Source organism: Lissotriton vulgaris, chromosome 2_1, assembly GCF_964263255.1.
Source record: "Lissotriton vulgaris chromosome 2_1, aLisVul1.2, whole genome shotgun sequence".
Classification (NCBI taxonomy): Eukaryota; Metazoa; Chordata; class Amphibia; order Caudata; family Salamandridae; genus Lissotriton; species Lissotriton vulgaris.
The window spans coordinates 1,251,574,022-1,251,586,657 of record NC_141687.1 but is presented as its reverse complement, the minus strand read 5'-3'; the positions used below and the strand labels follow the sequence as shown (position 1 = coordinate 1,251,586,657).

Below are 12,636 nucleotides of genomic sequence, written 5' to 3'. Positions count from 1 at the left end.
TTTTTCCAATGGCACACTTTTCTCGTGCACGGCAGCCATTTTAGATGCCTTGACCAGACCCACTCTCTGCACGCCGCTGATCCTCAGCATGGCTCCCCACCCTCGCAAGCATCTCCCCCACGCACTGGTCACCCCCGCTCCCTGTCTTATGCATGGGCCATAAACCTCCCCCCATCTGCGCTGCTCTTCCCTGAGAATCACACCCTGTGCCCGCCCGACACCACCCTTTCACCCTATTCACTACCGCACCCTCTGACACTCCTCTTCCTCTGTGTCCGATTGTCTAGGCCGGTCCCAGGCTATCACCTAGCCCTGCGGATGTAGTTTATGGCCTCAACTGTATAGAATCACCCCTCTTCAAAGGAGTTACAGTAGATCAAGGCCCCCACCCCATGAGATCCGTCACACCACACGCGTTCCTACTATCCGATAACGATCCTGTATTGTGTTTGGGGAGGGGATTCTCACTGTGAGGGTGTGTGGGACCGAGCCTGAAGCGGAAGATTCCAGGGATGCCTTTTTGTGCATCAAAGTCTTCACAATTATGTGTAACATTAAAAATATCTAGCACTCCAACAAAGTAGTAGGATTATAACACTTTAATAACTTATAAATCTATACAACGCAACAAAAACAGTAAACACGTTATAAATTTTTTTTTTAAACAGAAGCAACAATGGTCAGTAGTGGTCTGTTGTGCGAATAGTCCGAAGGCAGCACAACGTGCTGAGTTCTGGATGGCACCCAGGTGATGTCACCTGGGTGCCGCACTGGTTTTGGTATCCTACAATGCTGCTCCGAAAAACGGCGTGGGCGCCCCGGGGGGGGGGGGGGCGGCGTGAACGATCCTCCCCAGGTGGAGGCTCGTCTGCTGTAGTGGGGCTCCCCTTTAGCGTTTCACTTGCCATTCAGCGGTTTTCCGCCAGCTTTTGCTGCACTGTGCCTCGTCAGTAGCGGTCTGTTGTGCGAATAGTCCGAAGGTCTGGACGGCACCCAGGTGATGTTCTTCACTTGCCGCACTGGTTTTGGCATCCTACAATGCTGCTCCGAAAAACGGCGTGGGGCGCCCCGGGGAGGGGGGAGGCGGCGTGAACGGGCCTCCCCAGGTGGAGGCTCGTCTGCTGTAGTGGGGCGCCCCTTTAGCGTTTCACTTGCCATTCAGCGTTTTTCCGCCCGCTTTTGCTGCACTGTGCCTCATCCGCCATTCAGCTGTTTACCGCTCGCTCTTGCGGCTACAGCGTCTCGCTCACCATTTAGTTGAATTGTGCCCACTCTTGCGGTGCAGCGATAGGCGGCTGCCACAGGACTCTTAAAATGGCAGCCGGCTCTTCGCATTTGGGCCTGGTCCACTAAAATGGCCCTGGGACACCTTGGAACTCGGACGCTTGTCTGCTAGGGCTTGGGCCCCATTCTCGAAAGCGTCCCCTCAGCCTTGAAGATTCTACAAAAGTCTTGGGAGCCCCCGACTCCCGCAGGCTTCCGGTGGGGAGCGGCTGCCATGATTGCTTGCGGAATGGCCACGACGGAGCTACGAGATGGTGGTGCTCTCATGCTGACGCCAGCTTCAGTCTGAAACATCCAGAAACACTGTAGACTATCAGTTCGATGAGTTCCGGTGGAGCCCCAACGTGACCCGGTAGGGAAGAACTTGCCCTCCCCTTTTTTGAGTGATGGTTCTTATTGCCTGTCCCCTCTGTTGTCATCTAACGGAACCTTTTTTGATTGCCAAGTGAGAAAAAAAAAGGTGAGGCTTTCATCGTTTGGGAAAAAAAATGTTTTAATCCAATGAAAAGTGTTATTTTTAGGTCATATGATCAAGCATTTCATCATTAGGAAACCAAAAGTAAAATGAACCAATGAAAAGTTTTATAAACAAGTCACATGACCTGCTATGCGGCTTTGGGCTATAAAAAGCCTTCAAAATCCGTTGGCCTGTGAGGCGGCGTCAGTAGCGGACCGATGTGCGAATAGGCCGAAGGCAGCACAACGCGCCGAGATCCGGATGGCACCGAGGTGGTGTCCAGCAAGTTGCACTGGTGTGGCCATCCTACAATGCTGCGCCGAAAGACGGCGTGTGGTGCCCGGGGGGAGGCGGCGCGAACGGGCCTCTTCCGCCTCCCCAGGTGGAGGCACCTCATCTGCAGTGCGGCGCCCCTTACCGCAGTGGATTGCGGGTGCGCAATATATAGTTATTGCAACTAACTATATATGCGAATTTCAATGGTTTTCTGCGAGTAAATTAAGGTTTTGTAAATGCTAATCCCTAACTATATATGGTCTATAACCTATGGTTTTTTCAGTGAATTTTCAAGGTTTTGTAAATGCTAATTCCTAACTATATATGGTCTATAACCTATGGTTTTTTCAGTGAATATATATATATTGCCATTAAAAACATCTAAAAACACAGACCCTGGAGTGCGAGTCTCTTTGTGTGGTTCCGGCGTGGATGTTGGCTGGGAGCCCTTTCGGATATATATATTACCTACTGGCGGTCGCCAGTAGGTATATATAGTTAGGATTTTTTCTCTATGGGATTTTTGAAAATTCTATGTCTAATAACTTTGGCGTTTGTGGACGGAATTGGCTGAAATTTTCAGGAAAATGGAACATTTTGTTTCTGAGCAGCCCCTGACAATTTGGGGGGGTTTCATCAAGGGGGGGCCGAGAAAAAAGGGGGGTCCCAAAACGCATTTTTCCCATGTTAATTTCCATAGGGCGGTTGGCCTCACTTTTAGCTCGAACGGCTGAATGGATTTGCACGAAACTTGGCAAAATTGTAGGGACTGTTAGCCTGATGTGCCTTTGCTAGGTCTCAATATATGTGCTCCAGTGGATTTTGAGTAATTTAGGTTCAAAAAAATATATATATCTGGGCGGAGCCTAACCACACATCTGATCTGATTGGCTGTCAGCACTTCATCCAAGAAGTGTTGGCAGCCATCTTGGGACCAATATACATGATAGCACCTCATTAAAAAGCATTGTAGTTAATAGAGGGTTTTAGGACTTTAGTTACATTATAAATCATTTGTTGATGGTACCATACTCGTTTTAGGAATTGTGGTGGGTTCTAAGGTGATTTTACCATGTGAAAAAACCTTCTGCTGTGATATCATGAATATTGTTTGAAAGAAAACTAATATCTCATGATTTTCCCACAGTGGTTTGGAAGGGGATCTATAAGCTAAACTGAAAGCATATTTTCTGTAAATTCACATTATCTTTCTCAGTCATGTGAAAATGAAGTCTGACATTCTCAGTAAAACATGTACATCCAACAAGGACAGAGACTGTCAGTTGATTCCTTTGTGTTCTACTGCAGCCTCCTAGAGTGTTCTAAAGAACAACTAGAGCGCTAACAGTCCTACTTATTACAAAGGTATGGCACACCTGAAGCCATCTTGATTGGAATAAAGTGGTAACTCTTAAAACATTTAATTTAAAAAGAAACAACATGAGGGGGTATATTTTGCCATAGAAAGTATGATTAGTGCTGCAGAATGAAAAATTAGGGCACATTTTGAGTGACTTCTCAAATCCTTTTCTATTTCATTAAAACATTCTGACATGCAGTCTCCCAAAATGGCCACCAGAGACAAAAGAGCCCAAATGTAGCCCAAATATCACCCAGATGTAGCCCAAGTATAGCCCAATGACAGAATGTCCCAGAGTGTTCTAAAGAACAACTAGAGCGCTAACAGTCCTACTTATTACAAAGGTATGGCACACCTGAAGCCATCTTGATTGGAATAAAGTGGTAACTCTTAAAACATTTAATTTAAAAAGAAACAACATGAGGGGGTATATTTTGCCATAGAAAGTATGATTAGTGCTGCAGAATGAAAAATTAGGGCACATTTTGAGTGACTTTTCAAATCCTTTTCTATTTCATTAAAACATTCTGACATGCAGTCTCCCAAAATGGCCACCAGAGACAAAAGAGCCCAAATGTAGCCCAAATATCACCCAGATGTAGCCCAAGTATAGCCCAATGACAGAATGTCCCAGAGTGTTCTAAAGAACAACTAGAGCGCTAACAGTCCTACTTATTACAAAGGTATAGCACACCTGGAGCCATCGTGATGGGAATAAAGTGGTAACTCTTAAGACATTTAATTTAAAAAGGAACAAAATGAGGGGGTATATTATGCAATAGAAGGTATTATTAGTGCTGCAGAAAGAAAAATTAGGGCACATTTTGAGTGACTTTTCAAATCCTCTTCTATTTCATTAAAAAATTCTGACATGCAGTCTCCCAAAATGGCCACCAGAGACAAAAGAGCCCAAATGTAGCCCAAATATCACCCAGATGTAGCCCAAGTATAGCCCAATGACAGAATGTCCCAGAGTGTTCTAAAGAACAACTAGAGCGCTAACAGTCCTACTTATTACAAAGGTATGGCACACCTGAAGCCATCTTGATTGGAATAAAGTGGTAACTCTTAAAACATTTAATTTAAAAAGGAACAAAATGAGGGGGTATATTTTGCCATATGAATTATGATTAGTGCTGCAGAAAGAAAAATTAGGGCACATTTTGAGTGACTTCTCAAACCCTCTTCAATTTCATTAAAAAATTCTGACATAGTCTCGCAAGATGGCCACCAGAGACAAAAGAGCCTAAATGTAGCCCAAATATCACCCAGATGTACCCCAAGTATAGCCCAATGACAGAATGTCCCAGAGTGTTCTAAAGAACAACTAGAGCGCTAACAGTCTTACTTATGACAAAAGTATGGCACACCAGAAGCCATCTTGATTGGAATGAAGTGGTAAGTCTGAAAACACTCAATTTAAAAAGGAACAACATGAGGGGGTTAATTTTGCCATAGAAAGTATGATTAGTGCTTCAGAAAGAAAAATTAGGGATCATTTTGAGTGACTTCTCAAATCCTCTTCTATTTCATTAAAAAAATTCTGACATGTAGACTGAAACATGCACTTTGAATACCAGCAGCAGACGTCCCTGGTGAGCAGTAGCTTTACTACAGTGATCTAATGTGCAACTAGAGTGCTAACATTCAGAATTTATGGCAAATGTGTGACACATCTGAATGCCTTCTTGATGGAACCAAAGTAAACAAGCATTGAAAATGCAATAGATCTCGCCCTCGTTTAAGTTAAAGCCATTCTGTTTGTAATGAGGTGGCTTTTTAGCTTTGCTTTTATTAGTGTTTTTTCAACTTTCATGTAAATAACGCACCGTTTTCACCAAATCGACTTTGCCCAAGCACACCCTTCCCTTCGGCCAACAAATCCCAAAAATTCGGCACACCTGCCGATCCACTCTCCCTACAGCTCACCCAAGCCCCGTCCCTCTAGCGCAACTGGAACACCCCAAATTCACCTTCTCCATGCGCACCAAAAACTCCCATTGAATAACATGACAATTCGCTACTCCGCACAAAAATTGCTCTTTAAAGCACTTCCACTGCTCCGATCCCCTTCAAACTTGGCTGGACACTAGTTCCAGCGATTCCCTAACATCTCACCAAAAATCAGCCCAATCCATCCACTGGAACGGGGACGAATTTCAACCCGAATACGCGCCCCCCGCAAACACAAAAAAAGCCATAAAACGGCCAAATCTCGACCAAAAACCGCCAAAATCCCTCAAAACCTTGCCAACACCAATACGCACGAAACTGAACCGGCCCCTCAGCCCTAGGCTCCGGGAACCCTACTTAATTGACCCAAAAGCCCTAAAAAAGCAACATAATACACACGAAAACGCCCTAACAACCCTAAAATGCATATAAGTATATGTATGCATGCATTTATGTTTGTATTTATATAGATATACAGATGATATATGTTTATATATGTATGTATATATATATATTCACTGAAAAAACCATAGGCTATAGACCATATATAGTTAGGAATTAGCATTTACAAAACCTTGAAAATTCACTGAAAAAACCATAGGTTATAGACCATATATAGTTAGGAATTAGCATTTACAAAACCTTGAAAATTCACTGAAAAAACCATAGGTTATAGACCATATATAGTTAGGAATTCGCATTTACAAAACCTTATTTTACTCACACAAAACCATTGAAATTCCATATATAGTTAGTTGCACTAACTATATATCGCGCACCCGCAATCCACTGCTGATGATGTCACATATTACATCATTCATGACATGGTCAGTGACATCACTGATGACATCACTGATGACATCTCAAATGACATCACTGATGACAACATCCAGTGACTGTATGTTTCTGTACAGTTAAAATATGTCTTACATATTGAAGAATGAGTGGATGTATAAGTGTCTGGATGAAGGATTTAGTAGGTGCATGACTGACTGTATGAGTGAGTGATTAAATGTGTCTCACTGAGTGCATGGGTTAGTGACTAAACTGTCTTAATTTGTGCATCATTATGTCTGTTGTTCTGTAAACTGTTGCATGTGTTGATAAGTAGCTATATGAGTAACTATATGGGTTATTGATTGGTTGCCCAAGTATTTGTATGGGAGACTGAGTGTGTGTGTGGGTGGCTGGGAGGTGTATGACTCTGTGCATAGATGTGTGAGCAGTTGATTCACTAGATGTATGGTTTCAAAAGTGCATGTGGAAACAGCTGTATGGGCGGTTGACTGTGTGCATGAGTGTATTGGTGAGTGAATGGATATCTCAGTGCTACATGTCAAAGTAAGTACATATGTAAAACACAGTACATGTGAGAGTTGACATATATAAATAACTGTGCATAAGAGCCAGTGAATGTGTGAGTGGCTGTATGGATCATTGTGAACTTGTATCAGGGATTGTATAAGAGAGTTAATATGTGTTAGTATATGTTTGAATAAGTAAAGTTTGTATAACTGTATAGTTGAGGAAATGGAGGTGTGATTGATTCTTTGATTGACTGACTAGGTGTGTGAGTAACTCCATGGATGAGTGACAGTCTGTGAGTGTCTGTTTACACTGATTGTATCTAAGGTTATATTAGAGTCTGAAGAGGTTCATCGTATTATCACATGAATGATATCATCAGTGATGTGATCAGTAATGTCAAATGAGATGTCATCAGTGATGTCATCAGTGATGTCATTTGAGATGTCATCAGTGATGTCATTTGAGATGTCATCAGTGATGTCATCAGTGATGTCACTGACCATGTCATGAATGATGTAATATGTGACATCATCAGCAGTGGATTGCGGGTGCGCGATATATAGTTAGTGCAACTAACTATATATGGAATTTCAATGGTTTTGTGTGAGTAAAATAAGGTTTTGTAAATGCGAATTCCTAACTATATATGGTCTATAACCTATGGTTTTTTCAGTGAATATATATATATATATATATATATATATATATATATATATATATATATATATATATATATATATATATATATATATATATATATATATATATATATATATATATATATTACCTACTGGCTGTCGCCAGTAGGTATATATAGTTAGGATTTTTTCCCTATGGGATTTTTGAAAATTCTATGTCTAATAACTTTGGCGTTTGTGGACGGAATCGGCTGAAATTTTCAGGAAAATGGCACATTTTGTTATTGAGCAGCCCTTGAAAATTTGGGGGGGTTTCGTCAAGGGGGGGCCAAGAAAAAAGGGGGGTCCCAAAACGCATTTTTCCCATGTTAATTTCCATAGGGCGGTTGGCCTCACTTTTAGCTCGAACGGCTGAATGGATTTGCACGAAACTTGGCAAAATTGTAGGGACTGTTAGCCCGATGTGCCTTTGCTAGGTCTCAATATATGTGCTCCAGTGGATTTTGAGTAATTTAGGTTCAAAAAAAGATATATATCTGTAACAGCGCTCCGGGTTGCGCTCCGGTTCGCGTACTTTTCGCGAAACGGAACTTTGCGATGCGAAGCTGATTGGCTTTCCGGTGTCTGTCAACATTCTAAACAGTCCGGAGCGGCCGCCATCTTATCTCTCGGTAGGATCGAGAGAGAAGAAGAGGTGAAAAACGAAGGGGGAATTTAATGAAAGGGGGCAAGGTAGACCCCTCTTGACCCCCTAGGAATGATGTCGGGGTTATTAAAGGGTCCCGTGGGGAAAATAAAAAAAAATTGATTTTTCACGGTAGAAGCGCTTCCCGGGCCGCGAACTGGGCCGCGAAATGGTAGCGAAACGGGAATTCGCCATTTTGTGTTTCGTTTTAATTAAATTACATGGTATAAGGGGGTGCGGGAGACGTATCCTGATCCCTTATGTTTTCTGAGGGTGGCTGAGGAGGCTCATATATGTTGATACATGTCTTCCAGCGGCTGTGCGTGAGCGTTTTTTTTTTTTTGCTGCCTGACGTCTGTTAACGTTCGATTCGATGGAAATCAGGAAGTGTTGACCGCCAATTTGTCACTGCGATAAAATATTTTGTTATAAATGAATCCTTATTGATAAACATTGTCTGCGCCATCTTGCCTTTTTTCCAATGCCACAATTTTGTCGTGCACGGCAGCCATTTTGGATGCCTTGACCAGACCCACTCTCTGCACGCCGTCGATTCTCAGCACGGCTCCCCACCCTCGCAAGCATCTCCCCCACGCACTGGTCACCCCCGCTCTCTCTCTCATGCATGGGCCATTAACTTCCCCCCATCTGCGCTGCTCTTCCCTGAGAATCACACCCTGTGCCCGCCCGACACCTCCCTTTCACCCTATTCACTACCGCACCCTCTGACACTCCTCTTCCTCTGTGTCCGATTGTCCAGGCCGGTCCCAGGCTATCACCTAGCCCTGCGGATGTAGTTTATGGCCCCAGCTGTAGAGAATCCAGACATGCCAACCCTCCCGATTCAGGCGTGAGACTACCGATTTCAGTGCTAGTCTCCCGCCTCCTGATTCCTGCAAGCAAAAACCCGATTCCTCGGGGGTTTCAGCTGACAGGGCTTGGTATTGTGTTACGTGCTAATTCTTCCAGGAAACGTCAGAGGGCCGATGCAGGGGCTCTAGAAGGGGTGATAAACCATTTAAGCCTCATTAACAAGCGCATGGTCTTTTAAAGATCTGTGAAGTACTCGGGGCGGCGGTGTGTGTGTGCCCTCTTTCAGGAGCGGGCGGGGGGGGCACTGCCAGCAACTTGCCAGGCCAGGCAGTGTTCAACACTTGCATCACCCTTTCTCTGCCTGCTATTGCACTCCATGCTTCGGAAAGGTAAGAAAAAGAACGTGCATTTGAGTTTGAAATGTCCGATCCTGTAGCAGCACACTTCCAAAGCCCACACATGACAATAACCCGATTCAAGGCCCCATTCGCCCGATTTTTTAAAAATATATAGCACTCCAACAAAGTAGTAGGATTATAAAACTTTATTAACTTATAAATATATAGAACGCAACAAAAACTGTAAATACATTTAAACATTTTTTGGAAAAAAGAAGCAACAATGGTCAGTAGCTGTCTTTTGTGCGAATAGTCCCAAGGCAGCACACCGTGCTGAGTTCTGGACGGCACCCAGGTGATGTTACCTGGGTGCCGCACTGGTTTTTGGTATCCTACAATGCAGCTCAGAAAAACAGCGTGGGGCGCCCCGGGGGGTGCACGTGGAGGCCTCGTCAGTAGCGGTCTGTTGTGCGAATAGTCCCAAGGCAGCAGAACGCGTTGAGATGTGGATGGCACCCAGGTGATGTCCAGTAAGTTGCCGCACTGGTTTTGGTATCCTACAATGCTGCTCTGAAAAACGGCGTGGGGCGCCCCGGGGGGGGGGGGCGTGGGGGAGGCGGCGTGAACGGGCCTCCCCAGGTGGAGGCTCGTCTGCTGTACTGGGGCGCCCCTTTACCGTTTCAGTTGCCATTCCGCCCGCTTTTGCTACACTGTGCCTCATCCTCCATTCAGCTGTTTATCGCCCGCTCTTGCGGCTACAGCGTCTCGCTCACCATGTAGTTGAGTTGCGCCCACTCTTGCAGTGCAGCGATAGGCGGCTGCCATAGGACTCTTAAAATGGCGGACGGCTCTTCGGATTTGGGCCTGGTCCACTAAAATGGCCCTGGGACACCTTGGAACTCGGACGCTTGCCTGCTAGGGCTTGGGCTCCATTCTCGAAAGCGTCCCCTCAGCCGTGAAGATTCTACAAAAGTCTTGGGGGCCCTCGACTCCTGCAGGCTTCCGGTGGGGAGCGGCTGCCATGATTGCTCGCGGAATGACCACGACGGAGCCACGAGATGGTGGTGCTTTCATGCTGACGCCAGCTTCAGTCTGAAACATCCAGAAACAAGGTGGGGCTTTCATCGTTTGGGAAAAAAAAATGTTCTAAACCAATGAAAAGTGTTATTTTAAGGTCATATGACCAAGCCTTCCATCATTAGGAAACCAAAAGTAAAATGAACCAATGAAAAGTTTTATAAACAAGTCACATGACCTGTTATGCGGCATAGGGCTACAAAAAGCGTAGAAAATCCGTTGGCACGTGAGGCGGCGTCAGTAGCGGACCGATGTGCGAATAGGCCGAAGGCAGCACAACGCGCCGAGATCCGGATGGCACCGAGTTGGTGTCCAGCAAGTTGCTGCACTGGTGTGGCTATCCTACAATGCTGTGCCGAAAGTCGGCGTGGGCGCCCCGTTGGCCTGTGAGGTCGCGTCAGTCAGTGGGGGCTGTGCGTCTCCCCCAAGATGGAGGCTCCTCGGCTGCAGTGGGGCGCCCCTTAGCGTTTCACTCGCCGTCCAACTGAGTTGCGTCCGCACTTGCGGCTACAGTAGGCCGAAGGCAGCACAGCGCGCCGAGATCTGGATGGCACCGAGGTGGTGTCCAGCAAGTTGCCGCACTGGTGTGGCCATCCTACAATGCTGCGCCGAAAGACGGCGTGTCCAGCTGAGTTCCGGTCACTCTTGCCGTACAGTGACTCGAACGCGCCGAGATCCGGATGGCACCGAGGTGGTGTCCAGCAAGTTGCTGCACTGGTGTGGCCATCCTACAATGCTGCGCCGAAAGACGGCGTGTCCAGCTGAGTTCCGGTCACTCTTGCGGTACAGTGACTCGAACGCGCCGAGATCCGGATGGCACCGAGGTGGTGTCCAGCAAGTTGCCGCACTGGTGTGGCCATCCTACAATGCTGCGCCGAAAGTCGGCGTGGGGTGCCCCGTTGGCTTATGAGGTGATGTCAGTAGTGGACCGATGTGTGAATAGGTCGGAACCAGCACAAGGCGCCAAGATCCGGATGGCAAGTCCTGGATGTTGAGTGCCATAGTTGAGAGTTCTGAGCAGTGTTTGTAACACTGTCTGAAGCTTATTTGCACCTGCTGCAGCTTCACTATTGCCCTGGTGTGGCCAAAGATCGCCCATGACATAGGCGGCCGGCTCCCGAGGTCCGGCGGAACTTTTTTCCTTTTCCTTTCTGCATCTTGTCCCACAATCCGTTTGACCTGAAGACACGACCAGGTCCCTGAATGTGTGCAGGGGGACGTTATTGATTGAATCAAAATGGCGGCTTCACACAAAGCTGACTCAAGCGTTGCTGTTGATGCTATACAGACAAAAATTGGTTTTCAGTTTGTACATTCTTCAGGATTTTTTTTTCCATCCAAGGCTGATTGAGAGTTTGTAGAACAATGGCTTCAGATTTTCAACATACTACTCTTCAACATTCTTCCCAAATGTAACAATGTGAGACTCACTAGGAGAACGGCTGTTTATCTTTCCTTTCAAAATGCTGCCAACACTATTTTCTGAATGGAAGACACCATCTTGTAGCATAAAGGGCAGAAAGGGGTTCTGGTCTGGCCGATGGTTGGTGGAGACATTTTGACTATATCTTGGACCTGCCCGGCCTCGCCCAAAATGGCGCCGGTATAAATGGGACTCGTAACTCCTTGTTGTGTACTGGTTGAACAACCTTGATATCACGAGATATGAATGCAGTTTTGATGCTCATGGCGGGCGGGGACGAGAATTGATTGAATATTTCGACATCCCTATTGATATTAAGTTCTGATGTGTTATTGATTACTGTACTATTGAAAGTTCGAATTAACGTCACCCATGGTACTTGCCCGCAAATGTATATCTAGATAATTTTTTTGTAAGTGGCCCTGTCGTATTTTAATTACAAAATGTACGTCCACCGATTCCGCAACTGTTAGACACCTTAGTTCTTGCAACCTAATGGCCCGCTCGTTACGTTCCTCTACAATGTAAATGTCTCCTCATCATATACGATTTCAGTTTGCTCCGTGGCCGGCCCACGTGGTTATAGGCCCGTATTTGTATACTGACATTTTCACAATAAAGGTTTTTAAAACAAAACATGGTAGTAGTATTTACATTGGTAAAGTTTTTACTTTTAGTCACTGTTTTCGAATCAGTAAAAGGCAAGTGAAATAAAGCAGTCCAATTACATGACGGATAAAAGGTATAATACGTAGGAACGCAGTAAAGATAAATGGTCAAGGGCAGTTGTGTTTTCCACTCCTGCAACATAAAGTGATCGATAAGAATCTGATAATCAGGCGTATCGGCGACTAAGACAGCAGGCCGAGCCTCTTTTACTCAACGGCTCCGTCATGGGACGAAGAAACGCCCTTTTTCTCGAAAAAGGAATATATTTTACTTGCAGGACAGTTGTAAATTTTCCGGGAAAGTACATTAGCCTGGAACATTATAACATATATGTTTAAAAAAAAATAATGTTCGA

At 45.3% G+C, this 12,636-nt stretch overlaps 1 protein-coding gene across 1 annotated transcript in view; it reads left to right on the top strand.

Moving 5' to 3' along the window:
* UBASH3B (ubiquitin associated and SH3 domain containing B) overlaps positions 1 to 12,636 on the top strand; it is an 806,096-nt gene that overhangs the window by 640,519 nt on the left and 152,941 nt on the right. The window lies entirely within an intron of this gene.